This window comes from Hetaerina americana, unplaced genomic scaffold (assembly GCF_022747635.1).
Source record: "Hetaerina americana unplaced genomic scaffold, ioHetAmer1.1.p SCAF_216, whole genome shotgun sequence".
Classification (NCBI taxonomy): Eukaryota; Metazoa; Arthropoda; class Insecta; order Odonata; family Calopterygidae; genus Hetaerina; species Hetaerina americana.
In genome coordinates, this window is record NW_027286782.1 from 1 (window position 1) to 24,629 (window position 24,629).

General features: G+C 45.7%; 35 non-coding genes and 2 pseudogenes across 35 annotated transcripts; all 37 read right to left on the reverse strand.

Moving 5' to 3' along the window:
• On the reverse strand, positions 1-119 carry LOC139689186 (5S ribosomal RNA). Its single transcript, XR_011701242.1, has one exon. It is a non-coding gene; the product is annotated as a 5S ribosomal RNA (ribosomal RNA).
• A 389-nt stretch (positions 120-508) lies between these two features.
• LOC139689187 (5S ribosomal RNA) lies at positions 509-627 on the reverse strand. The gene has a single exon (XR_011701243.1). It is a non-coding gene; the product is annotated as a 5S ribosomal RNA (ribosomal RNA).
• A 389-nt stretch (positions 628-1,016) lies between these two features.
• On the reverse strand, positions 1,017-1,135 carry LOC139688854 (5S ribosomal RNA). Its single transcript, XR_011700924.1, has one exon. It is a non-coding gene; the product is annotated as a 5S ribosomal RNA (ribosomal RNA).
• A 390-nt stretch (positions 1,136-1,525) lies between these two features.
• On the reverse strand, positions 1,526-1,644 carry LOC139688969 (5S ribosomal RNA). The gene has a single exon (XR_011701035.1). It is a non-coding gene; the product is annotated as a 5S ribosomal RNA (ribosomal RNA).
• Positions 1,645-2,033: 389 nt separating this feature from the next.
• On the reverse strand, positions 2,034-2,152 carry LOC139689188 (5S ribosomal RNA). The gene has a single exon (XR_011701244.1). It is a non-coding gene; the product is annotated as a 5S ribosomal RNA (ribosomal RNA).
• A 389-nt stretch (positions 2,153-2,541) lies between these two features.
• On the reverse strand, positions 2,542-2,660 carry LOC139689085 (5S ribosomal RNA). The gene has a single exon (XR_011701146.1). It is a non-coding gene; the product is annotated as a 5S ribosomal RNA (ribosomal RNA).
• Positions 2,661-3,049: 389 nt separating this feature from the next.
• Positions 3,050-3,168, reverse strand: LOC139689202 (5S ribosomal RNA). The gene has a single exon (XR_011701257.1). It is a non-coding gene; the product is annotated as a 5S ribosomal RNA (ribosomal RNA).
• Positions 3,169-3,557: 389 nt separating this feature from the next.
• Positions 3,558-3,676, reverse strand: LOC139688739 (5S ribosomal RNA). The gene has a single exon (XR_011700819.1). It is a non-coding gene; the product is annotated as a 5S ribosomal RNA (ribosomal RNA).
• Positions 3,677-4,065: 389 nt separating this feature from the next.
• LOC139689189 (5S ribosomal RNA) lies at positions 4,066-4,184 on the reverse strand. Its single transcript, XR_011701245.1, has one exon. It is a non-coding gene; the product is annotated as a 5S ribosomal RNA (ribosomal RNA).
• Positions 4,185-4,573: 389 nt separating this feature from the next.
• LOC139688755 (5S ribosomal RNA) lies at positions 4,574-4,692 on the reverse strand. Its single transcript, XR_011700830.1, has one exon. It is a non-coding gene; the product is annotated as a 5S ribosomal RNA (ribosomal RNA).
• Positions 4,693-5,081: 389 nt separating this feature from the next.
• Positions 5,082-5,200, reverse strand: LOC139688767 (5S ribosomal RNA). The gene has a single exon (XR_011700841.1). It is a non-coding gene; the product is annotated as a 5S ribosomal RNA (ribosomal RNA).
• Positions 5,201-5,589: 389 nt separating this feature from the next.
• Positions 5,590-5,708, reverse strand: LOC139688778 (5S ribosomal RNA). Its single transcript, XR_011700852.1, has one exon. It is a non-coding gene; the product is annotated as a 5S ribosomal RNA (ribosomal RNA).
• Positions 5,709-6,097: 389 nt separating this feature from the next.
• Positions 6,098-6,216, reverse strand: LOC139688790 (5S ribosomal RNA). Its single transcript, XR_011700863.1, has one exon. It is a non-coding gene; the product is annotated as a 5S ribosomal RNA (ribosomal RNA).
• A 389-nt stretch (positions 6,217-6,605) lies between these two features.
• On the reverse strand, positions 6,606-6,724 carry LOC139689190 (5S ribosomal RNA). The gene has a single exon (XR_011701246.1). It is a non-coding gene; the product is annotated as a 5S ribosomal RNA (ribosomal RNA).
• A 389-nt stretch (positions 6,725-7,113) lies between these two features.
• On the reverse strand, positions 7,114-7,232 carry LOC139688801 (5S ribosomal RNA). The gene has a single exon (XR_011700874.1). It is a non-coding gene; the product is annotated as a 5S ribosomal RNA (ribosomal RNA).
• A 389-nt stretch (positions 7,233-7,621) lies between these two features.
• LOC139688813 (5S ribosomal RNA) lies at positions 7,622-7,740 on the reverse strand. The gene has a single exon (XR_011700885.1). It is a non-coding gene; the product is annotated as a 5S ribosomal RNA (ribosomal RNA).
• A 389-nt stretch (positions 7,741-8,129) lies between these two features.
• On the reverse strand, positions 8,130-8,248 carry LOC139688824 (5S ribosomal RNA). The gene has a single exon (XR_011700896.1). It is a non-coding gene; the product is annotated as a 5S ribosomal RNA (ribosomal RNA).
• Positions 8,249-8,637: 389 nt separating this feature from the next.
• Positions 8,638-8,756, reverse strand: LOC139689191 (5S ribosomal RNA). Its single transcript, XR_011701247.1, has one exon. It is a non-coding gene; the product is annotated as a 5S ribosomal RNA (ribosomal RNA).
• A 389-nt stretch (positions 8,757-9,145) lies between these two features.
• LOC139688836 (5S ribosomal RNA) lies at positions 9,146-9,264 on the reverse strand. The gene has a single exon (XR_011700907.1). It is a non-coding gene; the product is annotated as a 5S ribosomal RNA (ribosomal RNA).
• A 389-nt stretch (positions 9,265-9,653) lies between these two features.
• LOC139688848 (5S ribosomal RNA) lies at positions 9,654-9,772 on the reverse strand. Its single transcript, XR_011700918.1, has one exon. It is a non-coding gene; the product is annotated as a 5S ribosomal RNA (ribosomal RNA).
• A 389-nt stretch (positions 9,773-10,161) lies between these two features.
• Positions 10,162-10,280, reverse strand: LOC139688861 (5S ribosomal RNA). Its single transcript, XR_011700930.1, has one exon. It is a non-coding gene; the product is annotated as a 5S ribosomal RNA (ribosomal RNA).
• A 389-nt stretch (positions 10,281-10,669) lies between these two features.
• LOC139688872 (5S ribosomal RNA) lies at positions 10,670-10,788 on the reverse strand. The gene has a single exon (XR_011700941.1). It is a non-coding gene; the product is annotated as a 5S ribosomal RNA (ribosomal RNA).
• Positions 10,789-11,177: 389 nt separating this feature from the next.
• On the reverse strand, positions 11,178-11,296 carry LOC139688883 (5S ribosomal RNA). Its single transcript, XR_011700952.1, has one exon. It is a non-coding gene; the product is annotated as a 5S ribosomal RNA (ribosomal RNA).
• A 399-nt stretch (positions 11,297-11,695) lies between these two features.
• LOC139688719 (5S ribosomal RNA) lies at positions 11,696-11,794 on the reverse strand (annotated as a pseudogene).
• A 4,630-nt stretch (positions 11,795-16,424) lies between these two features.
• Positions 16,425-16,543, reverse strand: LOC139688894 (5S ribosomal RNA). Its single transcript, XR_011700963.1, has one exon. It is a non-coding gene; the product is annotated as a 5S ribosomal RNA (ribosomal RNA).
• Positions 16,544-16,932: 389 nt separating this feature from the next.
• On the reverse strand, positions 16,933-17,051 carry LOC139688906 (5S ribosomal RNA). The gene has a single exon (XR_011700974.1). It is a non-coding gene; the product is annotated as a 5S ribosomal RNA (ribosomal RNA).
• A 389-nt stretch (positions 17,052-17,440) lies between these two features.
• Positions 17,441-17,559, reverse strand: LOC139689137 (5S ribosomal RNA). Its single transcript, XR_011701194.1, has one exon. It is a non-coding gene; the product is annotated as a 5S ribosomal RNA (ribosomal RNA).
• A 399-nt stretch (positions 17,560-17,958) lies between these two features.
• Positions 17,959-18,057, reverse strand: LOC139688720 (5S ribosomal RNA; annotated as a pseudogene).
• Positions 18,058-20,187: 2,130 nt separating this feature from the next.
• On the reverse strand, positions 20,188-20,306 carry LOC139688917 (5S ribosomal RNA). The gene has a single exon (XR_011700985.1). It is a non-coding gene; the product is annotated as a 5S ribosomal RNA (ribosomal RNA).
• Positions 20,307-20,695: 389 nt separating this feature from the next.
• LOC139688928 (5S ribosomal RNA) lies at positions 20,696-20,814 on the reverse strand. Its single transcript, XR_011700996.1, has one exon. It is a non-coding gene; the product is annotated as a 5S ribosomal RNA (ribosomal RNA).
• Positions 20,815-21,203: 389 nt separating this feature from the next.
• Positions 21,204-21,322, reverse strand: LOC139688940 (5S ribosomal RNA). Its single transcript, XR_011701007.1, has one exon. It is a non-coding gene; the product is annotated as a 5S ribosomal RNA (ribosomal RNA).
• Positions 21,323-21,711: 389 nt separating this feature from the next.
• Positions 21,712-21,830, reverse strand: LOC139688951 (5S ribosomal RNA). Its single transcript, XR_011701018.1, has one exon. It is a non-coding gene; the product is annotated as a 5S ribosomal RNA (ribosomal RNA).
• A 389-nt stretch (positions 21,831-22,219) lies between these two features.
• LOC139688962 (5S ribosomal RNA) lies at positions 22,220-22,338 on the reverse strand. Its single transcript, XR_011701029.1, has one exon. It is a non-coding gene; the product is annotated as a 5S ribosomal RNA (ribosomal RNA).
• Positions 22,339-22,727: 389 nt separating this feature from the next.
• LOC139688975 (5S ribosomal RNA) lies at positions 22,728-22,846 on the reverse strand. Its single transcript, XR_011701041.1, has one exon. It is a non-coding gene; the product is annotated as a 5S ribosomal RNA (ribosomal RNA).
• Positions 22,847-23,235: 389 nt separating this feature from the next.
• LOC139689222 (5S ribosomal RNA) lies at positions 23,236-23,354 on the reverse strand. The gene has a single exon (XR_011701277.1). It is a non-coding gene; the product is annotated as a 5S ribosomal RNA (ribosomal RNA).
• Positions 23,355-23,742: 388 nt separating this feature from the next.
• On the reverse strand, positions 23,743-23,861 carry LOC139688987 (5S ribosomal RNA). The gene has a single exon (XR_011701052.1). It is a non-coding gene; the product is annotated as a 5S ribosomal RNA (ribosomal RNA).
• A 389-nt stretch (positions 23,862-24,250) lies between these two features.
• On the reverse strand, positions 24,251-24,369 carry LOC139688999 (5S ribosomal RNA). The gene has a single exon (XR_011701063.1). It is a non-coding gene; the product is annotated as a 5S ribosomal RNA (ribosomal RNA).
• Positions 24,370-24,629: the final 260 nt, after the last annotated feature.

Consider the following 24,629-nt stretch of genomic DNA (forward strand, 5'->3'; position numbering starts at 1 on the left):
AGCCAACGGCACCCGGTGTTCCCAGGCGGTCACCCATCCAAGTACTATCCGGGCCCGATGCTGCTTAACTTCGGTGATCGGACGAGAACCGGTGTATTCAGCGTGGTTTGGCCGTTGGCATTTTCCAACACTCTCGAGTCAACTATTTTAGCAATATCAAGCCCGCAAACACTTGCAACGACGCGACACGACGTCTATTTTCTTGCCCACGGCTTGCATACATCGGGCCGTCCACGACCATACTATATGATGGCGGGAGACGGAGGTAATTTGCCATCTCAAAACGAACTTTGGATAAATGTGGAAGAGATACGGGTTACTACAGCACCAATGCATTGCCCCAAGAGAGCTGGTCGCATCTAGATGAAATGGAATGGTGTCAAAAGGGAACATACCAATTCAAAATCACGCATGCAATGTCTGGCATTGCAAAATAAATTATTTGAAAAAAATTTAAAACATCAGAGAATGCCTCAAAATACGTTCGTTTCGGAAAAAAAATATTGAAAGCCAACGGCACCCGGTGTTCCCAGGCGGTCACCCATCCAAGTACTATCCGGGCCCGATGCTGCTTAACTTCGGTGATCGGACGAGAACCGGTGTATTCAGCGTGGTTTGGCCGTTGGCATTTTCCAACACTCTCGAGTCAACTATTTTAGCAATATCAAGCCCGCAAACACTTGCAACGACGCGACACGACGTCTATTTTCTTGCCCACGGCTTGCATACATCGGGCCGTCCACGACCATACTATATGATGGCGGGAGACGGAGGTAATTTGCCATCTCAAAACGAACTTTGGATAAATGTGGAAGAGATACGGGTTACTACAGCACCAATGCATTGCCCCAAGAGAGCTGGTCGCATCTAGATGAAATGGAATGGTGTCAAAAGGGAACATACCAATTCAAAATCACGCATGCAATGTCTGGCATTGCAAAATAAATTATTTGAAAAAAATTTAAAACATCAGAGAATGCCTCAAAATACGTTCGTTTCGGAAAAAAAATATTGAAAGCCAACGGCACCCGGTGTTCCCAGGCGGTCACCCATCCAAGTACTATCCGGGCCCGATGCTGCTTAACTTCGGTGATCGGACGAGAACCGGTGTATTCAGCGTGGTATGGCCGTTGGCAATTTCCACCACTCTCGAGTCAACTATTTTAGCAATATCAAGCCCGCAAACACTTGCAACGACGCGACACGACGTCTATTTTCTTGCCCACGGCTTGCATACATCGGGCCGTCCACGACCATACTATATGATGGCGGGAGACGGAGGTAATTTGCCATCTCAAAACGAACTTTGGATAAATGTGGAAGAGATACGGGTTACTACAGCACCAATGCATTGCCCCAAGAGAGCTGGTCGCATCTAGATGAAATGGAATGGTGTCAAAAGGGAACATACCAATTCAAAATCACGCATGCAATGTCTGGCATTGCAAAATAAATTATTTGAAAAAAATTTAAAACATCAGAGAATGCCTCAAAATACGTTCGTTTCGGAAAAAAAAATATTGAAAGCCAACGGCACCCGGTGTTCCCAGGCGGTCACCCATCCAAGTACTATCCGGGCCCGATGCTGCTTAACTTCGGTGATCGGACGAGAACCGGTGTATTCAGCGTGGTATGGCCGTTGGCAATTTCCACCACTCTCGAGTCAACTATTTTAGCAATATCAAGCCCGCAAACACTTGCAACGACGCGACACGACGTCTATTTTCTTGCCCACGGCTTGCATACATCGGGCCGTCCACGACCATACTATATGATGGCGGGAGACGGAGGTAATTTGCCATCTCAAAACGAACTTTGGATAAATGTGGAAGAGATACGGGTTACTACAGCACCAATGCATTGCCCCAAGAGAGCTGGTCGCATCTAGATGAAATGGAATGGTGTCAAAAGGGAACATACCAATTCAAAATCACGCATGCAATGTCTGGCATTGCAAAATAAATTATTTGAAAAAAATTTAAAACATCAGAGAATGCCTCAAAATACGTTCGTTTCGGAAAAAAAATATTGAAAGCCAACGGCACCCGGTGTTCCCAGGCGGTCACCCATCCAAGTACTATCCGGGCCCGATGCTGCTTAACTTCGGTGATCGGACGAGAACCGGTGTATTCAGCGTGGTTTGGCCGTTGGCATTTTCCAACACTCTCGAGTCAACTATTTTAGCAATATCAAGCCCGCAAACACTTGCAACGACGCGACACGACGTCTATTTTCTTGCCCACGGCTTGCATACATCGGGCCGTCCACGACCATACTATATGATGGCGGGAGACGGAGGTAATTTGCCATCTCAAAACGAACTTTGGATAAATGTGGAAGAGATACGGGTTACTACAGCACCAATGCATTGCCCCAAGAGAGCTGGTCGCATCTAGATGAAATGGAATGGTGTCAAAAGGGAACATACCAATTCAAAATCACGCATGCAATGTCTGGCATTGCAAAATAAATTATTTGAAAAAAATTAAAAACATCAGAGAATGCCTCAAAATACGTTCGTTTCGGAAAAAAAATATTGAAAGCCAACGGCACCCGGTGTTCCCAGGCGGTCACCCATCCAAGTACTATCCGGGCCCGATGCTGCTTAACTTCGGTGATCGGACGAGAACCGGTGTATTCAGCGTGGTATGGCCGTTGGCAATTTCCACCACTCTCGAGTCAACTATTTTAGCAATATCAAGCCCGCAAACACTTGCAACGACGCGACACGACGTCTATTTTCTTGCCCACGGCTTGCATACATCGGGCCGTCCACGACCATACTATATGATGGCGGGAGACGGAGGTAATTTGCCATCTCAAAACGAACTTTGGATAAATGTGGAAGAGATACGGGTTACTACAGCACCAATGCATTGCCCCAAGAGAGCTGGTCGCATCTAGATGAAATGGAATGGTGTCAAAAGGGAACATACCAATTCAAAATCACGCATGCAATGTCTGGCATTGCAAAATAAATTATTTGAAAAAAATTAAAAACATCAGAGAATGCCTCAAAATACGTTCGTTTCGGAAAAAAAATATTGAAAGCCAACGGCACCCGGTGTTCCCAGGCGGTCACCCATCCAAGTACTATCCGGGCCCGATGCTGCTTAACTTCGGTGATCGGACGAGAACCGGTGTATTCAGCGTGGTATGGCCGTTGGCATTTTCCAACACTCTCGAGTCAACTATTTTAGCAATATCAAGCCCGCAAACACTTGCAACGACGCGACACGACGTCTATTTTCTTGCCCACGGCTTGCATACATCGGGCCGTCCACGACCATACTATATGATGGCGGGAGACGGAGGTAATTTGCCATCTCAAAACGAACTTTGGATAAATGTGGAAGAGATACGGGTTACTACAGCACCAATGCATTGCCCCAAGAGAGCTGGTCGCATCTAGATGAAATGGAATGGTGTCAAAAGGGAACATACCAATTCAAAATCACGCATGCAATGTCTGGCATTGCAAAATAAATTATTTGAAAAAAATTAAAAACATCAGAGAATGCCTCAAAATACGTTCGTTTCGGAAAAAAAATATTGAAAGCCAACGGCACCCGGTGTTCCCAGGCGGTCACCCATCCAAGTACTATCCGGGCCCGATGCTGCTTAACTTCGGTGATCGGACGAGAACCGGTGTATTCAGCGTGGTATGGCCGTTGGCAATTTCCACCACTCTCGAGTCAACTATTTTAGCAATATCAAGCCCGCAAACACTTGCAACGACGCGACACGACGTCTATTTTCTTGCCCACGGCTTGCATACATCGGGCCGTCCACGACCATACTATATGATGGCGGGAGACGGAGGTAATTTGCCATCTCAAAACGAACTTTGGATAAATGTGGAAGAGATACGGGTTACTACAGCACCAATGCATTGCCCCAAGAGAGCTGGTCGCATCTAGATGAAATGGAATGGTGTCAAAAGGGAACATACCAATTCAAAATCACGCATGCAATGTCTGGCATTGCAAAATAAATTATTTGAAAAAAATTTAAAACATCAGAGAATGCCTCAAAATACGTTCGTTTCGGAAAAAAAATATTGAAAGCCAACGGCACCCGGTGTTCCCAGGCGGTCACCCATCCAAGTACTATCCGGGCCCGATGCTGCTTAACTTCGGTGATCGGACGAGAACCGGTGTATTCAGCGTGGTTTGGCCGTTGGCATTTTCCAACACTCTCGAGTCAACTATTTTAGCAATATCAAGCCCGCAAACACTTGCAACGACGCGACACGACGTCTATTTTCTTGCCCACGGCTTGCATACATCGGGCCGTCCACGACCATACTATATGATGGCGGGAGACGGAGGTAATTTGCCATCTCAAAACGAACTTTGGATAAATGTGGAAGAGATCCGGGTTACTACAGCACCAATGCATTGCCCCAAGAGAGCTGGTCGCATCTAGATGAAATGGAATGGTGTCAAAAGGGAACATACCAATTCAAAATCACGCATGCAATGTCTGGCATTGCAAAATAAATTATTTGAAAAAAATTAAAAACATCAGAGAATGCCTCAAAATACGTTCGTTTCGGAAAAAAAATATTGAAAGCCAACGGCACCCGGTGTTCCCAGGCGGTCACCCATCCAAGTACTATCCGGGCCCGATGCTGCTTAACTTCGGTGATCGGACGAGAACCGGTGTATTCAGCGTGGTATGGCCGTTGGCAATTTCCACCACTCTCGAGTCAACTATTTTAGCAATATCAAGCCCGCAAACACTTGCAACGACGCGACACGACGTCTATTTTCTTGCCCACGGCTTGCATACATCGGGCCGTCCACGACCATACTATATGATGGCGGGAGACGGAGGTAATTTGCCATCTCAAAACGAACTTTGGATAAATGTGGAAGAGATACGGGTTACTACAGCACCAATGCATTGCCCCAAGAGAGCTGGTCGCATCTAGATGAAATGGAATGGTGTCAAAAGGGAACATACCAATTCAAAATCACGCATGCAATGTCTGGCATTGCAAAATAAATTATTTGAAAAAAATTAAAAACATCAGAGAATGCCTCAAAATACGTTCGTTTCGGAAAAAAAATATTGAAAGCCAACGGCACCCGGTGTTCCCAGGCGGTCACCCATCCAAGTACTATCCGGGCCCGATGCTGCTTAACTTCGGTGATCGGACGAGAACCGGTGTATTCAGCGTGGTATGGCCGTTGGCATTTTCCAACACTCTCGAGTCAACTATTTTAGCAATATCAAGCCCGCAAACACTTGCAACGACGCGACACGACGTCTATTTTCTTGCCCACGGCTTGCATACATCGGGCCGTCCACGACCATACTATATGATGGCGGGAGACGGAGGTAATTTGCCATCTCAAAACGAACTTTGGATAAATGTGGAAGAGATACGGGTTACTACAGCACCAATGCATTGCCCCAAGAGAGCTGGTCGCATCTAGATGAAATGGAATGGTGTCAAAAGGGAACATACCAATTCAAAATCACGCATGCAATGTCTGGCATTGCAAAATAAATTATTTGAAAAAAATTAAAAACATCAGAGAATGCCTCAAAATACGTTCGTTTCGGAAAAAAAATATTGAAAGCCAACGGCACCCGGTGTTCCCAGGCGGTCACCCATCCAAGTACTATCCGGGCCCGATGCTGCTTAACTTCGGTGATCGGACGAGAACCGGTGTATTCAGCGTGGTATGGCCGTTGGCAATTTCCACCACTCTCGAGTCAACTATTTTAGCAATATCAAGCCCGCAAACACTTGCAACGACGCGACACGACGTCTATTTTCTTGCCCACGGCTTGCATACATCGGGCCGTCCACGACCATACTATATGATGGCGGGAGACGGAGGTAATTTGCCATCTCAAAACGAACTTTGGATAAATGTGGAAGAGATACGGGTTACTACAGCACCAATGCATTGCCCCAAGAGAGCTGGTCGCATCTAGATGAAATGGAATGGTGTCAAAAGGGAACATACCAATTCAAAATCACGCATGCAATGTCTGGCATTGCAAAATAAATTATTTGAAAAAAATTTAAAACATCAGAGAATGCCTCAAAATACGTTCGTTTCGGAAAAAAAATATTGAAAGCCAACGGCACCCGGTGTTCCCAGGCGGTCACCCATCCAAGTACTATCCGGGCCCGATGCTGCTTAACTTCGGTGATCGGACGAGAACCGGTGTATTCAGCGTGGTATGGCCGTTGGCAATTTCCACCACTCTCGAGTCAACTATTTTAGCAATATCAAGCCCGCAAACACTTGCAACGACGCGACACGACGTCTATTTTCTTGCCCACGGCTTGCATACATCGGGCCGTCCACGACCATACTATATGATGGCGGGAGACGGAGGTAATTTGCCATCTCAAAACGAACTTTGGATAAATGTGGAAGAGATACGGGTTACTACAGCACCAATGCATTGCCCCAAGAGAGCTGGTCGCATCTAGATGAAATGGAATGGTGTCAAAAGGGAACATACCAATTCAAAATCACGCATGCAATGTCTGGCATTGCAAAATAAATTATTTGAAAAAAATTTAAAACATCAGAGAATGCCTCAAAATACGTTCGTTTCGGAAAAAAAATATTGAAAGCCAACGGCACCCGGTGTTCCCAGGCGGTCACCCATCCAAGTACTATCCGGGCCCGATGCTGCTTAACTTCGGTGATCGGACGAGAACCGGTGTATTCAGCGTGGTTTGGCCGTTGGCATTTTCCAACACTCTCGAGTCAACTATTTTAGCAATATCAAGCCCGCAAACACTTGCAACGACGCGACACGACGTCTATTTTCTTGCCCACGGCTTGCATACATCGGGCCGTCCACGACCATACTATATGATGGCGGGAGACGGAGGTAATTTGCCATCTCAAAACGAACTTTGGATAAATGTGGAAGAGATACGGGTTACTACAGCACCAATGCATTGCCCCAAGAGAGCTGGTCGCATCTAGATGAAATGGAATGGTGTCAAAAGGGAACATACCAATTCAAAATCACGCATGCAATGTCTGGCATTGCAAAATAAATTATTTGAAAAAAATTAAAAACATCAGAGAATGCCTCAAAATACGTTCGTTTCGGAAAAAAAATATTGAAAGCCAACGGCACCCGGTGTTCCCAGGCGGTCACCCATCCAAGTACTATCCGGGCCCGATGCTGCTTAACTTCGGTGATCGGACGAGAACCGGTGTATTCAGCGTGGTATGGCCGTTGGCAATTTCCACCACTCTCGAGTCAACTATTTTAGCAATATCAAGCCCGCAAACACTTGCAACGACGCGACACGACGTCTATTTTCTTGCCCACGGCTTGCATACATCGGGCCGTCCACGACCATACTATATGATGGCGGGAGACGGAGGTAATTTGCCATCTCAAAACGAACTTTGGATAAATGTGGAAGAGATACGGGTTACTACAGCACCAATGCATTGCCCCAAGAGAGCTGGTCGCATCTAGATGAAATGGAATGGTGTCAAAAGGGAACATACCAATTCAAAATCACGCATGCAATGTCTGGCATTGCAAAATAAATTATTTGAAAAAAATTAAAAACATCAGAGAATGCCTCAAAATACGTTCGTTTCGGAAAAAAAATATTGAAAGCCAACGGCACCCGGTGTTCCCAGGCGGTCACCCATCCAAGTACTATCCGGGCCCGATGCTGCTTAACTTCGGTGATCGGACGAGAACCGGTGTATTCAGCGTGGTATGGCCGTTGGCATTTTCCAACACTCTCGAGTCAACTATTTTAGCAATATCAAGCCCGCAAACACTTGCAACGACGCGACACGACGTCTATTTTCTTGCCCACGGCTTGCATACATCGGGCCGTCCACGACCATACTATATGATGGCGGGAGACGGAGGTAATTTGCCATCTCAAAACGAACTTTGGATAAATGTGGAAGAGATACGGGTTACTACAGCACCAATGCATTGCCCCAAGAGAGCTGGTCGCATCTAGATGAAATGGAATGGTGTCAAAAGGGAACATACCAATTCAAAATCACGCATGCAATGTCTGGCATTGCAAAATAAATTATTTGAAAAAAATTAAAAACATCAGAGAATGCCTCAAAATACGTTCGTTTCGGAAAAAAAATATTGAAAGCCAACGGCACCCGGTGTTCCCAGGCGGTCACCCATCCAAGTACTATCCGGGCCCGATGCTGCTTAACTTCGGTGATCGGACGAGAACCGGTGTATTCAGCGTGGTATGGCCGTTGGCAATTTCCACCACTCTCGAGTCAACTATTTTAGCAATATCAAGCCCGCAAACACTTGCAACGACGCGACACGACGTCTATTTTCTTGCCCACGGCTTGCATACATCGGGCCGTCCACGACCATACTATATGATGGCGGGAGACGGAGGTAATTTGCCATCTCAAAACGAACTTTGGATAAATGTGGAAGAGATACGGGTTACTACAGCACCAATGCATTGCCCCAAGAGAGCTGGTCGCATCTAGATGAAATGGAATGGTGTCAAAAGGGAACATACCAATTCAAAATCACGCATGCAATGTCTGGCATTGCAAAATAAATTATTTGAAAAAAATTTAAAACATCAGAGAATGCCTCAAAATACGTTCGTTTCGGAAAAAAAATATTGAAAGCCAACGGCACCCGGTGTTCCCAGGCGGTCACCCATCCAAGTACTATCCGGGCCCGATGCTGCTTAACTTCGGTGATCGGACGAGAACCGGTGTATTCAGCGTGGTTTGGCCGTTGGCATTTTCCAACACTCTCGAGTCAACTATTTTAGCAATATCAAGCCCGCAAACACTTGCAACGACGCGACACGACGTCTATTTTCTTGCCCACGGCTTGCATACATCGGGCCGTCCACGACCATACTATATGATGGCGGGAGACGGAGGTAATTTGCCATCTCAAAACGAACTTTGGATAAATGTGGAAGAGATACGGGTTACTACAGCACCAATGCATTGCCCCAAGAGAGCTGGTCGCATCTAGATGAAATGGAATGGTGTCAAAAGGGAACATACCAATTCAAAATCACGCATGCAATGTCTGGCATTGCAAAATAAATTATTTGAAAAAAATTTAAAACATCAGAGAATGCCTCAAAATACGTTCGTTTCGGAAAAAAAATATTGAAAGCCAACGGCACCCGGTGTTCCCAGGCGGTCACCCATCCAAGTACTATCCGGGCCCGATGCTGCTTAACTTCGGTGATCGGACGAGAACCGGTGTATTCAGCGTGGTATGGCCGTTGGCAATTTCCACCACTCTCGAGTCAACTATTTTAGCAATATCAAGCCCGCAAACACTTGCAACGACGCGACACGACGTCTATTTTCTTGCCCACGGCTTGCATACATCGGGCCGTCCACGACCATACTATATGATGGCGGGAGACGGAGGTAATTTGCCATCTCAAAACGAACTTTGGATAAATGTGGAAGAGATACGGGTTACTACAGCACCAATGCATTGCCCCAAGAGAGCTGGTCGCATCTAGATGAAATGGAATGGTGTCAAAAGGGAACATACCAATTCAAAATCACGCATGCAATGTCTGGCATTGCAAAATAAATTATTTGAAAAAAATTAAAAACATCAGAGAATGCCTCAAAATACGTTCGTTTCGGAAAAAAAATATTGAAAGCCAACGGCACCCGGTGTTCCCAGGCGGTCACCCATCCAAGTACTATCCGGGCCCGATGCTGCTTAACTTCGGTGATCGGACGAGAACCGGTGTATTCAGCGTGGTATGGCCGTTGGCATTTTCCACCACTCTCGAGTCAACTATTTTAGCAATATCAAGCCCGCAAACACTTGCAACGACGCGACACGACGTCTATTTTCTTGCCCACGGCTTGCATACATCGGGCCGTCCACGACCATACTATATGATGGCGGGAGACGGAGGTAATTTGCCATCTCAAAACGAACTTTGGATAAATGTGGAAGAGATACGGGTTACTACAGCACCAATGCATTGCCCCAAGAGAGCTGGTCGCATCTAGATGAAATGGAATGGTGTCAAAAGGGAACATACCAATTCAAAATCACGCATGCAATGTCTGGCATTGCAAAATAAATTATTTGAAAAAAATTAAAAACATCAGAGAATGCCTCAAAATACGTTCGTTTCGGAAAAAAAATATTGAAAGCCAACGGCACCCGGTGTTCCCAGGCGGTCACCCATCCAAGTACTATCCGGGCCCGATGCTGCTTAACTTCGGTGATCGGACGAGAACCGGTGTATTCAGCGTGGTATGGCCGTTGGCAATTTCCACCACTCTCGAGTCAACTATTTTAGCAATATCAAGCCCGCAAACACTTGCAACGACGCGACACGACGTCTATTTTCTTGCCCACGGCTTGCATACATCGGGCCGTCCACGACCATACTATATGATGGCGGGAGACGGAGGTAATTTGCCATCTCAAAACGAACTTTGGATAAATGTGGAAGAGATACGGGTTACTACAGCACCAATGCATTGCCCCAAGAGAGCTGGTCGCATCTAGATGAAATGGAATGGTGTCAAAAGGGAACATACCAATTCAAAATCACGCATGCAATGTCTGGCATTGCAAAATAAATTATTTGAAAAAAATTAAAAACATCAGAGAATGCCTCAAAATACGTTCGTTTCGGAAAAAAAATATTGAAAGCCAACGGCACCCGGTGTTCCCAGGCGGTCACCCATCCAAGTACTATCCGGGCCCGATGCTGCTTAACTTCGGTGATCGGACGAGAACCGGTGTATTCAGCGTGGTATGGCCGTTGGCAATTTCCACCACTCTCGAGTCAACTATTTTAGCAATATCAAGCCCGCAAACACTTGCAACGACGCGACACGACGTCTATTTTCTTGCCCACGGCTTGCATACATCGGGCCGTCCACGACCATACTATATGATGGCGGGAGACGGAGGTAATTTGCCATCTCAAAACGAACTTTGGATAAATGTGGAAGAGATACGGGTTACTACAGCACCAATGCATTGCCCCAAGAGAGCTGGTCGCATCTAGATGAAATGGAATGGTGTCAAAAGGGAACATACCAATTCAAAATCACGCATGCAATGTCTGGCATTGCAAAATAAATTATTTGAAAAAAATTAAAAACATCAGAGAATGCCTCAAAATACGTTCGTTTCGGAAAAAAAATATTGAAAGCCAACGGCACCCGGTGTTCCCAGGCGGTCACCCATCCAAGTACTATCCGGGCCCGATGCTGCTTAACTTCGGTGATCGGACGAGAACCGGTGTATTCAGCGTGGTATGGCCGTTGGCAATTTCCACCACTCTCGAGTCAACTATTTTAGCAATATCAAGCCCGCAAACACTTGCAACGACGCGACACGACGTCTATTTTCTTGCCCACGGCTTGCATACATCGGGCCGTCCACGACCATACTATATGATGGCGGGAGACGGAGGTAATTTGCCATCTCAAAACGAACTTTGGATAAATGTGGAAGAGATACGGGTTACTACAGCACCAATGCATTGCCCCAAGAGAGCTGGTCGCATCTAGATGAAATGGAATGGTGTCAAAAGGGAACATACCAATTCAAAATCACGCATGCAATGTCTGGCATTGCAAAATAAATTATTTGAAAAAAATTAAAAACATCAGAGAATGCCTCAAAATACGTTCGTTTCGGAAAAAAAATATTGAAAGCCAACGGCACCCGGTGTTCCCAGGCGGTCACCCATCCAAGTACTATCCGGGCCCGATGCTGCTTAACTTCGGTGATCGGACGAGAACCGGTGTATTCAGCGTGGTATTTTTTTTTTTTTTTTTTTTTATTGCATGTATTTCCATTCACAGACATAGTTATTTAACACCATGTGCACCATCTTAAGCGTGCATAAGACCACAGATTGAACATTTTCACAATTGAACAATTCTAAACAAAGGATGATATAAGTATGAACCACTTATGAACTATAAGCATTCGGAAAGTGTTCACCGTCACATAACTTAGGGAACATTTTCCTTACTTGAATTAACAATACAAGATCCTTTATAGGGAACAAAATGATTACAATGAAATCAAGCCAATTATAAATAGTCAAATTTTTTTTTAAACATCCCCTTTGCGTCTTTTTTTTCACAGTTAAACATTAATGATACATTGTTTACATTATTATCTGCTCTTATTTATTGAACGTATTCCCTTTATTCACATACTTGTTATCGGTAATATATTTCCTTGCATACATGACAGTTTACATTGAGTCCAAGACCAATTTTCTTTAAACTTGTTATTCTTTCATGACTTCTTTTTTTACCATTTGTTCTACTTTCTTCCAATATGGCTGTAATCGGCCCGGTAGGTTTTTGCTCTCTTTTTTCACTTGTTCCCACCAACTTTCTATATCTATTTTAACCCACTTGTGTACCGTAAGAAGGTGCTGTCCAATCAGCCAGCACATTGTTTCCATTTTCACGCGGGGAAAGATGTTGAAATCCAGAATCATCATATTCCTATTTCCTATCTCCTTTTCTCCAAAGGTGTTTAATTCTCTAAATGTTCTTTTTATTAGGCACCACCTCCTCCTTGAGATGGTGCATTCGAACACCCTGTGGTCTTGTGTGTCGGCTTTGTCACAGTATTCGCATTCGTTCCTGCTTGTTAGATACATGTTTTGTTTCACTTGCTGGGTGGTCACTATATAGTTTGCGAATAGGAATAGGACGCTCTTTGTCCTTAGGGTCATGGCTATTTCGTTGATGTTCTTCCACACTCTCTTCCAATTTACCGATAGGATGTGCTTTTCGATGTTGATTCGGTGGTTGTCGTCGCTTCTGAGTTGTCGGTAAAGGCACTTGGTGGTGGCTGTCACTCCTCTCGGCATCTTTTCTACTAAGTCCTTAACTTTCCTGATAGTTTTCATCAGCAGTCTATCCTGCCCTGGTGCACCCCATGCCGCCTTTAGCAGATCTTTTGAATGTTGACAGTCGTCGGATAGGATGTTTATTACTGTCTTTGCATAGAGTGCCAGGGCTTTGTCCCGCACGTCGATCAGCCCTAGGCCCCCCTTCCCCTTGGGTAGACAGGCCTGGCTCTTTGCTACTCTTAGCAAATGCCCTCCCCAAAGGTATTGCGTTGCTATTTTCGTCAATAGAGCCCCATGTTTTTCTGGCAACGGGAAAATCAGTGCGGCGTACCATGCCTTGGATAATAACAATGCGTTTATCGCAAGGACTTTCTGATGTATGTTTAGGTCCCTGTCTCTCAATTGCGCTAATGTTCCTTTTATCATTCTCGTTGCCTTTTCCCATACTGCGTTTGTCGTCTCCGTGGAAGTCCTACTCCATGGAATGCCCAGAATGTCCATCGAGGTCACCTCTTTCCATTCACTGGTCGCGGTGAAGTCGGCGTCTTTTATTGTCAAGGCCTTTGTCTTTTCCATGTTTACTTTTTGCCCGCTTTCCTCCTCATATTCCTTTAATGATTTCCCTATTACATGAATTTCCGCTTGATCTTGGGCGAAGATCGTTACGTCGTCCGCATAAGCCACCGCGGACACTTTTCCGTTCCCCGCCGGGATTCCTTTAATGTTTCTGCGAAGACTATGTAGCAGGGGCTCCAGTGATATAGAGAACAGAAGCATCGAAAGCGGACAGCCTTGTCTGATTGATCTTCTCACGGGGAACGACTTTGTTTCGGCCCCCGCGCTCAATTTTACTTTCGACGTGATGTTGTTCGTGAACATTTTTATTGTATTCAAAAACTTTTCGGGGAATCCCATCCTCTTTAATGTGTTCAATACGTGGTTTATGTTCACCCTGTCGAAAGCCTTCTCAATATCTACCGCTACCAGTTTAAGGCCCGCGCCCTGCCTGCTCTCGTGGCTCGCGATTGCGTCTCTGATCGTTGTCAGCGCCGTTACAATGTTCCTCCCCTTTCCTACTATGTGTTGGTCTGGCCCGATTATCTTTTCCACGGCTTCGTTGAGTCTGGTTTTAACGATTTTAGCTACTACCTTGTAATCGGCGTTGAGGAGGGTGATGGGTCTGTAGTCATTTAGGCTCCTTGGCTCTTTTCTTTTCGGCACTAGGACAATTTTCCCCTCTCTTTGGGTCGTGGTGAGGGTGCCATTTTGGAGGATGTTCTCTATCGCTGGAATGATTAAATCCTTCAGCTCTTCCCAGAATTCTACGTAGAATTCAAAAGGGATACCGTCGGTACCCGGGGACCTCCCCTTGGGGAGCCATCTCATAGCATCCTCGCACTCCTCCCTTGTGATTCTTTCCGCCATCCTCTCTGCCACCTCCACTGGCAGTTGGGGGAGTGGCGTGAGATTTTCTGTCTCTTCCTTGAGTGATGTGTCCTCCCCAGAAAGGAGAGTCTCAAAATGGTGGCATACATGCTCTATGATTTCTCCCTCTTCTTTTAACCTCGTTCCGTTCTCGTTCAAAATGCCGTTTTTGAGTAAGTTGTTGGCGCAATCCTTTAACCTCCTCCCCAGATAATACACCGAGGCATGTTCTTCTGGCAAACATATTTTGCTTCTGTGCCATGTTGATATTTTCGCCCTTTCCTCTTCCATTCCGAAGATTTTCCTTTTTAGTTCTTTTATCTCCCCCCAGTTGCTCCGTTCCCTTTCTCTCGTCTTTAGGCTCTCCTCGAGCGCTTCTCTGTAAAAAGCCATGGTTTCCCTGATTTCTTCGGCTCTCTCCCTGTGCAGTTGTGCGAAAAGGTTTCTTATTTTTACTTTGGAGTTTTCCCACCTTTCGCTTGGATCCAATCCTCTCCAGCTTTCCTCCCATCGCTGGATGTTTTCTTTCAGTATGGCTCTGGTGTCTTTCTCATATAGCAGCTCGACGTTCATCCTCCACTCCTTTTTCCTTGGCTGATGCCTCGTCCTGCTTTGGGATCCATCGACCGATATAATAACTGCGCAGTGGTCGGAGCATGCCACTGGAAGAACCGCATAGGAGGATATATGGGTTTTCAAGTCGTAGGATGCGTAAAAGCGGTCCTGCCTTGTTGCCCATTTGTCGCCGTAGATGGTGTACGGAAGGTTATCTTTTGTGCTTGTTAATCTGTTTGCGTCAGTGGCTCTGAGGTTTTTAACTATCGATTTTAGGGGACCACACAGTGGGTATTTTGCTCCTCCTCCATCGTTGTTTTGGCTATCTTTCTCGTCTATGATTGCGTTAAAATCACCCCCTAACAGTGCCATTCCTTGGAAGTCGCTCAGCAGGGGCAGGAGGTCCCGCGAGTAAAATTCCCTCCTCTCCTGAAGTTTCCTGGTGCCGGCCGGGCCGTACACATTTATTATCCTTATCCCAAGGATCGTCATGGCCATCGCCCTCCCGGATGGTAGCATTGTCATTTTTTCTCCGGTGATGTTTCTTTTTAACATGATCGCAGTGCCTCTTTCCCGCTCTTGGTTGTTTATATAGATCTCCGCCGGGCCCGTTTCCCAATGTACACTCACCATGACCTCTTGCAATAGTAGGATGTCCAGGTCTTCTCTTTTAAATAGGTCGAATACTTTTTCTATTCTGTTTTTACTTGTAACCCCACATACATTAAGCGTGCCTATTCTCAATTTTGGGTTCAATGTGTAATTCATTGGGATTCCGGATTCGGGGTTCCCATTTGCTTCCCCTTATCATTCCCTGTATTTTTTGCATCCCTTTTCCATTTGGCTTCCTTCATATATGCGTACCTCACCGCTATCTCCTGGAGTCCGACGCTTAGGCTGTTCTTTCCTTTGTCCTTCTTCTTCGTCTTCTGTCTCTGCTCGGTCGTTTCCGCCTTGCCCCCTCTCCCGGATCTCCTCGGGGCCTCGTCCTGGTCCCCGGTGTCGCTGCTCCCGTTGTCCTTGGCGTCGGAGTCCTCGCTCTCGTCCCCGCCGAGCCCAAACTTCCTCCCGCTGTCATCCTCGCCACCACCGCGCTTCCGACGTCCCTCCACCTCCCTCCAGGGGTGACCGCTGGTCGACGCGTTGTCCTCCGGGTCTTCTTCCCTCCTCCGCTCCTCAGCCTCTTCCTCATTATGGCCGTTGGCAATTTCCACCACTCTCGAGTCAACTATTTTAGCAATATCAAGCCCGCAAACACTTGCAACGACGCGACACGACGTCTATTTTCTTGCCCACGGCTTGCATACATCGGGCCGTCCACGACCATACTATATGATGGCGGGAGACGGAGGTAATTTGCCATCTCAAAACGAACTTTGGATAAATGTGGAAGAGATACGGGTTACTACAGCACCAATGCATTGCCCCAAGAGAGCTGGTCGCATCTAGATGAAATGGAATGGTGTCAAAAGGGAACATACCAATTCAAAATCACGCATGCAATGTCTGGCATTGCAAAATAAATTATTTGAAAAAAATTAAAAACATCAGAGAATGCCTCAAAATACGTTCGTTTCGGAAAAAAAATATTGAAAGCCAACGGCACCCGGTGTTCCCAGGCGGTCACCCATCCAAGTACTATCCGGGCCCGATGCTGCTTAACTTCGGTGATCGGACGAGAACCGGTGTATTCAGCGTGGTATGGCCGTTGGCAATTTCCACCACTCTCGAGTCAACTATTTTCGCAATATCAAGCCCGCAAACACTTGCAACGACGCGACACGACGTCTATTTTCTTGCCCACGGCTTGCATACATCGGGCCGTCCACGACCATACTATATGATGGCGGGAGACGGAGGTAATTTGCCATCTCAAAACGAACTTTGGATAAATGTGGAAGAGATACGGGTTACTACAGCACCAATGCATTGCCCCAAGAGAGCTGGTCGCATCTAGATGAAATGGAATGGTGTCAAAAGGGAACATACCAATTCAAAATCACGCATGCAATGTCTGGCATTGCAAAATAAATTATTTGAAAAAAATTAAAAACATCAGAGAATGCCTCAAAATACGTTCGTTTCGGAAAAAAAATATTGAAAGCCAACGGCACCCGGTGTTCCCAGGCGGTCACCCATCCAAGTACTATCCGGGCCCGATGCTGCTTAACTTCGGTGATCGGACGAGAACCGGTGTATTCAGCGTGGTATGGCCGTTGGCAATTTCCACCACTCTCGAGTCAACTATTTTAGCAATATCAAGCCCGCAAACACTTGCAACGACGCGACACGACGTCTATTTTCTTGCCCACGGCTTGCATACATCGGGCCGTCCACGACCATACTATATGATGGCGGGAGACGGAGGTAATTTGCCATCTCAAAACGAACTTTGGATAAATGTGGAAGAGATACGGGTTACTACAGCACCAATGCATTGCCCCAAGAGAGCTGGTCGCATCTAGATGAAATGGAATGGTGTCAAAAGGGAACATACCAATTCAAAATCACGCATGCAATGTCTGGCATTGCAAAATAAATTATTTGAAAAAAATTTAAAACATCAGAGAATGCCTCAAAATACGTTCGTTTCGGAAAAAAAATATTGAAAGCCAACGGCACCCGGTGTTCCCAGGCGGTCACCCATCCAAGTACTATCCGGGCCCGATGCTGCTTAACTTCGGTGATCGGACGAGAACCGGTGTATTCAGCGTGGTATGGCCGTAGGCAATTTCCACCACTCTCGAGTCAACTATTTTAGCAATATCAAGCCCGCAAACACTTGCAACGACGCGACACGACGTCTATTTTCTTGCCCACGGCTTGCATACATCGGGCCGTCCACGACCATACTATATGATGGCGGGAGACGGAGGTAATTTGCCATCTCAAAACGAACTTTGGATAAATGTGGAAGAGATACGGGTTACTACAGCACCAATGCATTGCCCCAAGAGAGCTGGTCGCATCTAGATGAAATGGAATGGTGTCAAAAGGGAACATACCAATTCAAAATCACGCATGCAATGTCTGGCATTGCAAAATAAATTATTTGAAAAAAATTAAAAACATCAGAGAATGCCTCAAAATACGTTCGTTTCGGAAAAAAAATATTGAAAGCCAACGGCACCCGGTGTTCCCAGGCGGTCACCCATCCAAGTACTATCCGGGCCCGATGCTGCTTAACTTCGGTGATCGGACGAGAACCGGTGTATTCAGCGTGGTATTTTTTTTTTTTTATTGCATGTATTTCCATTCACAGACATAGTTATTTAACACCATGTGCACCATCTTAAGCGTGCATAAGACCACAGATTGAACATTTTCACAATTGAACAATTCTAAACAAAGGATGATATAAGTATGAACCACTTATGAACTATAAGCATTCGGAAAGTGTTCACCGTCACATAACTTAGGGAACATTTTCCTTACTTGAATTAACAATACAAGATCCTTTATAGGGAACAAAATGATTACAATGAAATCAAGCCAATTATAAATAGTCAAATTTTTTTTTAAACATCCCCTTTGCGTCTTTTTTTCACAGTTAAACATTAATGATACATTGTTTACATTATTATCTGCTCTTATTTATTGAACGTATTCCCTTTATTCACATACTTGTTATCGGTAATATATTTCCTTGCATACATGACAGTTTACATTGAGTCCAAGACCAATTTTCTTTAAACTTGTTATTCTTTCATGACTTCTTTTTTTACCATTTGTTCTACTTTCTTCCAATATGGCTGTAATCGGCCCGGTAGGTTTTTGCTCTCTTTTTTCACTTGTTCCCACCAACTTTCTATATCTATTTTAACCCACTTGTGTACCGTAAGAAGGTGCTGTCCAATCAGCCAGCACATTGTTTCCATTTTCACGCGGGGAAAGATGTTGAAATCCAGAATCATCATATTCCTATTTCCTATCTCCTTTTCTCCAAAGGTGTTTAATTCTCTAAATGTTCTTTTTATTAGGCACCACCTCCTCCTCGAGATGGTGCATTCGAACACCCTGTGGTCTTGTGTGTCGGCTTTGTCACAGTATTCGCATTCGTTCCTGCTGGTTAGATTCATGTTTTGTTTCACTTGCTGGGTGGTCACTATATAGTTTGCGAATAGGAATAGGACGCTCTTTGTCCTTAGGGTCATGGCTATTTCGTTGATGTTCTTCCACACTCTCTTCCAATTTACCGATAGGATGTGCTTTTCGATGTTGATTCGGTGGTTGTCGTCGCTTCTGAGTTGTCGGTAAAGGCACTTGGTGGTGGCTGTCACTCCTCTCGGCATCTTTTCTACTAAGTCCTTAACTTTCCTGATAGTTTTCATCAGCAGTCTATCCTGCCCTGGTGCACCCCATGCCGCCTTTAGCAGATCTTTTGAATGTTGACAGTCGTCGGATAGGATGTTTATTACTGTCTTTGCATAGAGTGCCAGGGCTTTGTCCCGCACGTCGATCAGCCCTAGGCCCCCCTTCCCCTTGGGTAGACAGGCCTGGCTCTTTGCTACTCTTAGCAAATGCCCTCCCCAAAGGTATTGCGTTGCTATTTTCGTCAATAGAGCCCCATGTTTTTCTGGCAACGGGAAAATCAGTGCGGCGTACCATGCCTTGGATAATAACAATGCGTTTATCGCAAGGACTTTCTGATGTATGTTTAGGTCCCTGTCTCTCAATTGCGCTAATGTTCCTTTTATCATTCTCGTTGCCTTTTCCCATACTGCGTTTGTCGTCTCCGTGGAAGTCCTACTCCATGGAATGCCCAGAATGTCCATCGAGGTCACCTCTTTCCATTCACTGGTCGCGGTGAAGTCGGCGTCTTTTATTGTCAAGGCCTTTGTCTTTTCCATGTTTACTTTTTGCCCGCTTTCCTCCTCATATTCCTTTAATGATTTCCCTATCACATGAATTTCCGCTTGATCTTGGGCGAAGATCGTTACGTCGTCCGCATAAGCCACGGCCGTTGGCATTTTCCACCACTCTCGAGTCAACTATTTTAGCAATATCAAGCCCGCAAACACTTGCAACGACGCGACACGACGTCTATTTTCTTGCCCACGGCTTGCATACATCGGGCCGTCCACGACCATACTATATGATGGCGGGAGACGGAGGTAATTTGCCATCTCAAAACGAACTTTGGATAAATGTGGAAGAGATACGGGTTACTACAGCACCAATGCATTGCCCCAAGAGAGCTGGTCGCATCTAGATGAAATGGAATGGTGTCAAAAGGGAACATACCAATTCAAAATCACGCATGCAATGTCTGGCATTGCAAAATAAATTATTTGAAAAAAATTAAAAACATCAGAGAATGCCTCAAAATACGTTCGTTTCGGAAAAAAAATATTGAAAGCCAACGGCACCCGGTGTTCCCAGGCGGTCACCCATCCAAGTACTATCCGGGCCCGATGCTGCTTAACTTCGGTGATCGGACGAGAACCGGTGTATTCAGCGTGGTATGGCCGTTGGCAATTTCCACCACTCTCGAGTCAACTATTTTAGCAATATCAAGCCCGCAAACACTTGCAACGACGCGACACGACGTCTATTTTCTTGCCCACGGCTTGCATACATCGGGCCGTCCACGACCATACTATATGATGGCGGGAGACGGAGGTAATTTGCCATCTCAAAACGAACTTTGGATAAATGTGGAAGAGATACGGGTTACTACAGCACCAATGCATTGCCCCAAGAGAGCTGGTCGCATCTAGATGAAATGGAATGGTGTCAAAAGGGAACATACCAATTCAAAATCACGCATGCAATGTCTGGCATTGCAAAATAAATTATTTGAAAAAAATTAAAAACATCAGAGAATGCCTCAAAATACGTTCGTTTCGGAAAAAAAATATTGAAAGCCAACGGCACCCGGTGTTCCCAGGCGGTCACCCATCCAAGTACTATCCGGGCCCGATGCTGCTTAACTTCGGTGATCGGACGAGAACCGGTGTATTCAGCGTGGTATGGCCGTTGGCATTTTCCACCACTCTCGAGTCAACTATTTTAGCAATATCAAGCCCGCAAACACTTGCAACGACGCGACACGACGTCTATTTTCTTGCCCACGGCTTGCATACATCGGGCCGTCCACGACCATACTATATGATGGCGGGAGACGGAGGTAATTTGCCATCTCAAAACGAACTTTGGATAAATGTGGAAGAGATACGGGTTACTACAGCACCAATGCATTGCCCCAAGAGAGCTGGTCGCATCTAGATGAAATGGAATGGTGTCAAAAGGGAACATACCAATTCAAAATCACGCATGCAATGTCTGGCATTGCAAAATAAATTATTTGAAAAAAATTTAAAACATCAGAGAATGCCTCAAAATACGTTCGTTTCGGAAAAAAAATATTGAAAGCCAACGGCACCCGGTGTTCCCAGGCGGTCACCCATCCAAGTACTATCCGGGCCCGATGCTGCTTAACTTCGGTGATCGGACGAGAACCGGTGTATTCAGCGTGGTATGGCCGTTGGCAATTTCCACCACTCTCGAGTCAACTATTTTAGCAATATCAAGCCCGCAAACACTTGCAACGACGCGACACGACGTCTATTTTCTTGCCCACGGCTTGCATACATCGGGCCGTCCACGACCATACTATATGATGGCGGGAGACGGAGGTAATTTGCCATCTCAAAACGAACTTTGGATAAATGTGGAAGAGATACGGGTTACTACAGCACCAATGCATTGCCCCAAGAGAGCTGGTCGCATCTAGATGAAATGGAATGGTGTCAAAAGGGAACATACCAATTCAAAATCACGCATGCAATGTCTGGCATTGCAAAATAAATTATTTGAAAAAAATTAAAAACATCAGAGAATGCCTCAAAATACGTTCGTTTCGGAAAAAAAATATTGAAAGCCAACGGCACCCGGTGTTCCCAGGCGGTCACCCATCCAAGTACTATCCGGGCCCGATGCTGCTTAACTTCGGTGATCGGACGAGAACCGGTGTATTCAGCGTGGTATGGCCGTTGGCAATTTCCACCACTCTCGAGTCAACTATTTTAGCAATATCAAGCCCGCAAACACTTGCAACGACGCGACAAGACGTCTATTTTCTTGCCCACGGCTTGCATACATCGGGCCGTCCACGACCATACTATATGATGGCGGGAGACGGAGGTAATTTGCCATCTCAAAACGAACTTTGGATAAATGTGGAAGAGATACGGGTTACTACAGCACCAATGCATTGCCCCAAGAGAGCTGGTCGCATCTAGATGAAATGGAATGGTGTCAAAAGGGAACATACCAATTCAAAATCACGCATGCAATGTCTGGCATTGCAAAATAAATTATTTGAAAAAAATTAAAAACATCAGAGAATGCCTCAAAATACGTTCGTTTCGGAAAAAAAATATTGAAAGCCAACGGCACCCGGTGTTCCCAGGCGGTCACCCATCCAAGTACTATCCGGGCCCGATGCTGCTTAACTTCGGTGATCGGACGAGAACCGGTGTATTCAGCGTGGTATGGCCGTTGGCAATTTCCACCACTCTCGAGTCAACTATTTTAGCAATATCAAGCCCGCAAACACTTGCAACGACGCGACACGACGTCTATTTTCTTGCCCACGGCTTGCATACATCGGGCCGTCCACGACCATACTATATGATGGCGGGAGACGGAGGTAATTTGCCATCTCAAAACGAACTTTGGATAAATGTGGAAGAGATACGGGTTACTACAGCACCAATGCATTGCCCCAAGAGAGCTGGTCGCATCTAGATGAAATGGAATGGTGTCAAAAGGGAACATACCAATTCAAAATCACGCATGCAATGTCTGGCATTGCAAAATAAATTATTTGAAAAAAATTTAAAACATCAGAGAATGCCTCAAAATACGTTCGTTTCGGAAAAAAAATATTGAAAGCCAACGGCACCCGGTGTTCCCAGGCGGTCACCCATCCAAGTACTATCCGGGCCCGATGCTGCTTAACTTCGGTGATCGGACGAGAACCGGTGTATTCAGCGTGGTATGGCCGTTGGCAATTTCCACCACTCTCGAGTCAACTATTTTAGCAATATCAAGCCCGCAAACACTTGCAACGACGCGACACGACGTCTATTTTCTTGCCCACGGCTTGCATACATCGGGCCGTCCACGACCATACTATATGATGGCGGGAGACGGAGGTAATTTGCCATCTCAAAACGAACTTTGGATAAATGTGGAAGAGATACGGGTTACTACAGCACCAATGCATTGCCCCAAGAGAGCTGGTCGCATCTAGATGAAATGGAATGGTGTCAAAAGGGAACATACCAATTCAAAATCACGCATGCAATGTCTGGCATTGCAAAATAAATTATTTGAAAAAAATTAAAAACATCAGAGAATGCCTCAAAATACGTTCGTTTCGGAAAAAAAATATTGAAAGCCAACGGCACCCGGTGTTCCCAGGCGGTCACCCATCCAAGTACTATCCGGGCCCGATGCTGCTTAACTTCGGTGATCGGACGAGAACCGGTGTATTCAGAGTGGTATGGCCGTTGGCAATTTCCACCACTCTCGAGTCAACTATTTTAGCAATATCAAGCCCGCAAACACTTGCAACGACGCGACACGACGTCTATTTTCTTGCCCACGGCTTGCATACATCGGGCCGTCCACCACCATACTATATGATGGCGGGAGACGGAGGTAATTTGCCATCTCAAAACGAACTTTGGATAAATGTGGAAGAGATACGGGTTACTACAGCACCAATGCATTGCCCCAAGACGCTGGTCGCATCTAGATGAAATGGAATGGTGTCAAAAGGGAACATACCAATTCAAAATCACGCATGCAATGTCTGGCATTGCAAAATAAATTATTTGAAAAAAATTAAAAACATCAGAGAATGCCTCAAAATACGTTCGTTTCGGAAAAAAAATATTGAAAGCCAACGGCACCCGGTGTTCCCAGGCGGTCACCCATCCAAGTACTATCCGGGCCCGATGCTGCTTAACTTCGGTGATCGGACGAGAACCGGTGTATTCAGCGTGGTATGGCCGTTGGCAATTTCCACCACTCTCGAGTCAACTATTTTAGCAATATCAAGCCCGCAAACACTTGCAACGACGCGACACGACGTCTATTTTCTTGCCCACGGCTTGCATACATCGGGCCGTCCACGACCATACTATATGATGGCGGGAGACGGAGGTAATTTGCCATCTCAAAACGAACTTTGGATAAATGTGGAAGAGATACGGGTTACTACAGCACCAATGCATTGCCCCAAGAGAGCTGGTCGCATCTAGATGAAATGGAATGGTGTCAAAAGGGAACATACCAATTCAAAATCACGCATGCAATGTCTGGCATTGCAAAATAAATTATTTGAAAAAAATTAAAAACATCAGAGAATGCCTCAAAATACGTTCGTTTCGGAAAAAAAATATTGAAAGCCAACGGCACCCGGTGTTCCCAGGCGGTCACCCATCCAAGTACTATCCGGGCCCGATGCTGCTTAACTTCGGTGATCGGACGAGAACCGGTGTATTCAGCGTGGTATGGCCGTTGGCAATTTCCACCACTCTCGAGTCAACTATTTTAGCAATATCAAGCCCGCAAACACTTGCAACGACGCGACACGACGTCTATTTTCTTGCCCACGGCTTGCATACATCGGGCCGTCCACGACCATACTATATGATGGCGGGAGACGGAGGTAATTTGCCATCTCAAAACGAACTTTGGATAAATGTGGAAGAGATACGGGTTACTACAGCACCAATGCATTGCCCCAAGAGAGCTGGTCGCATCTAGATGAAATGGAATGGTG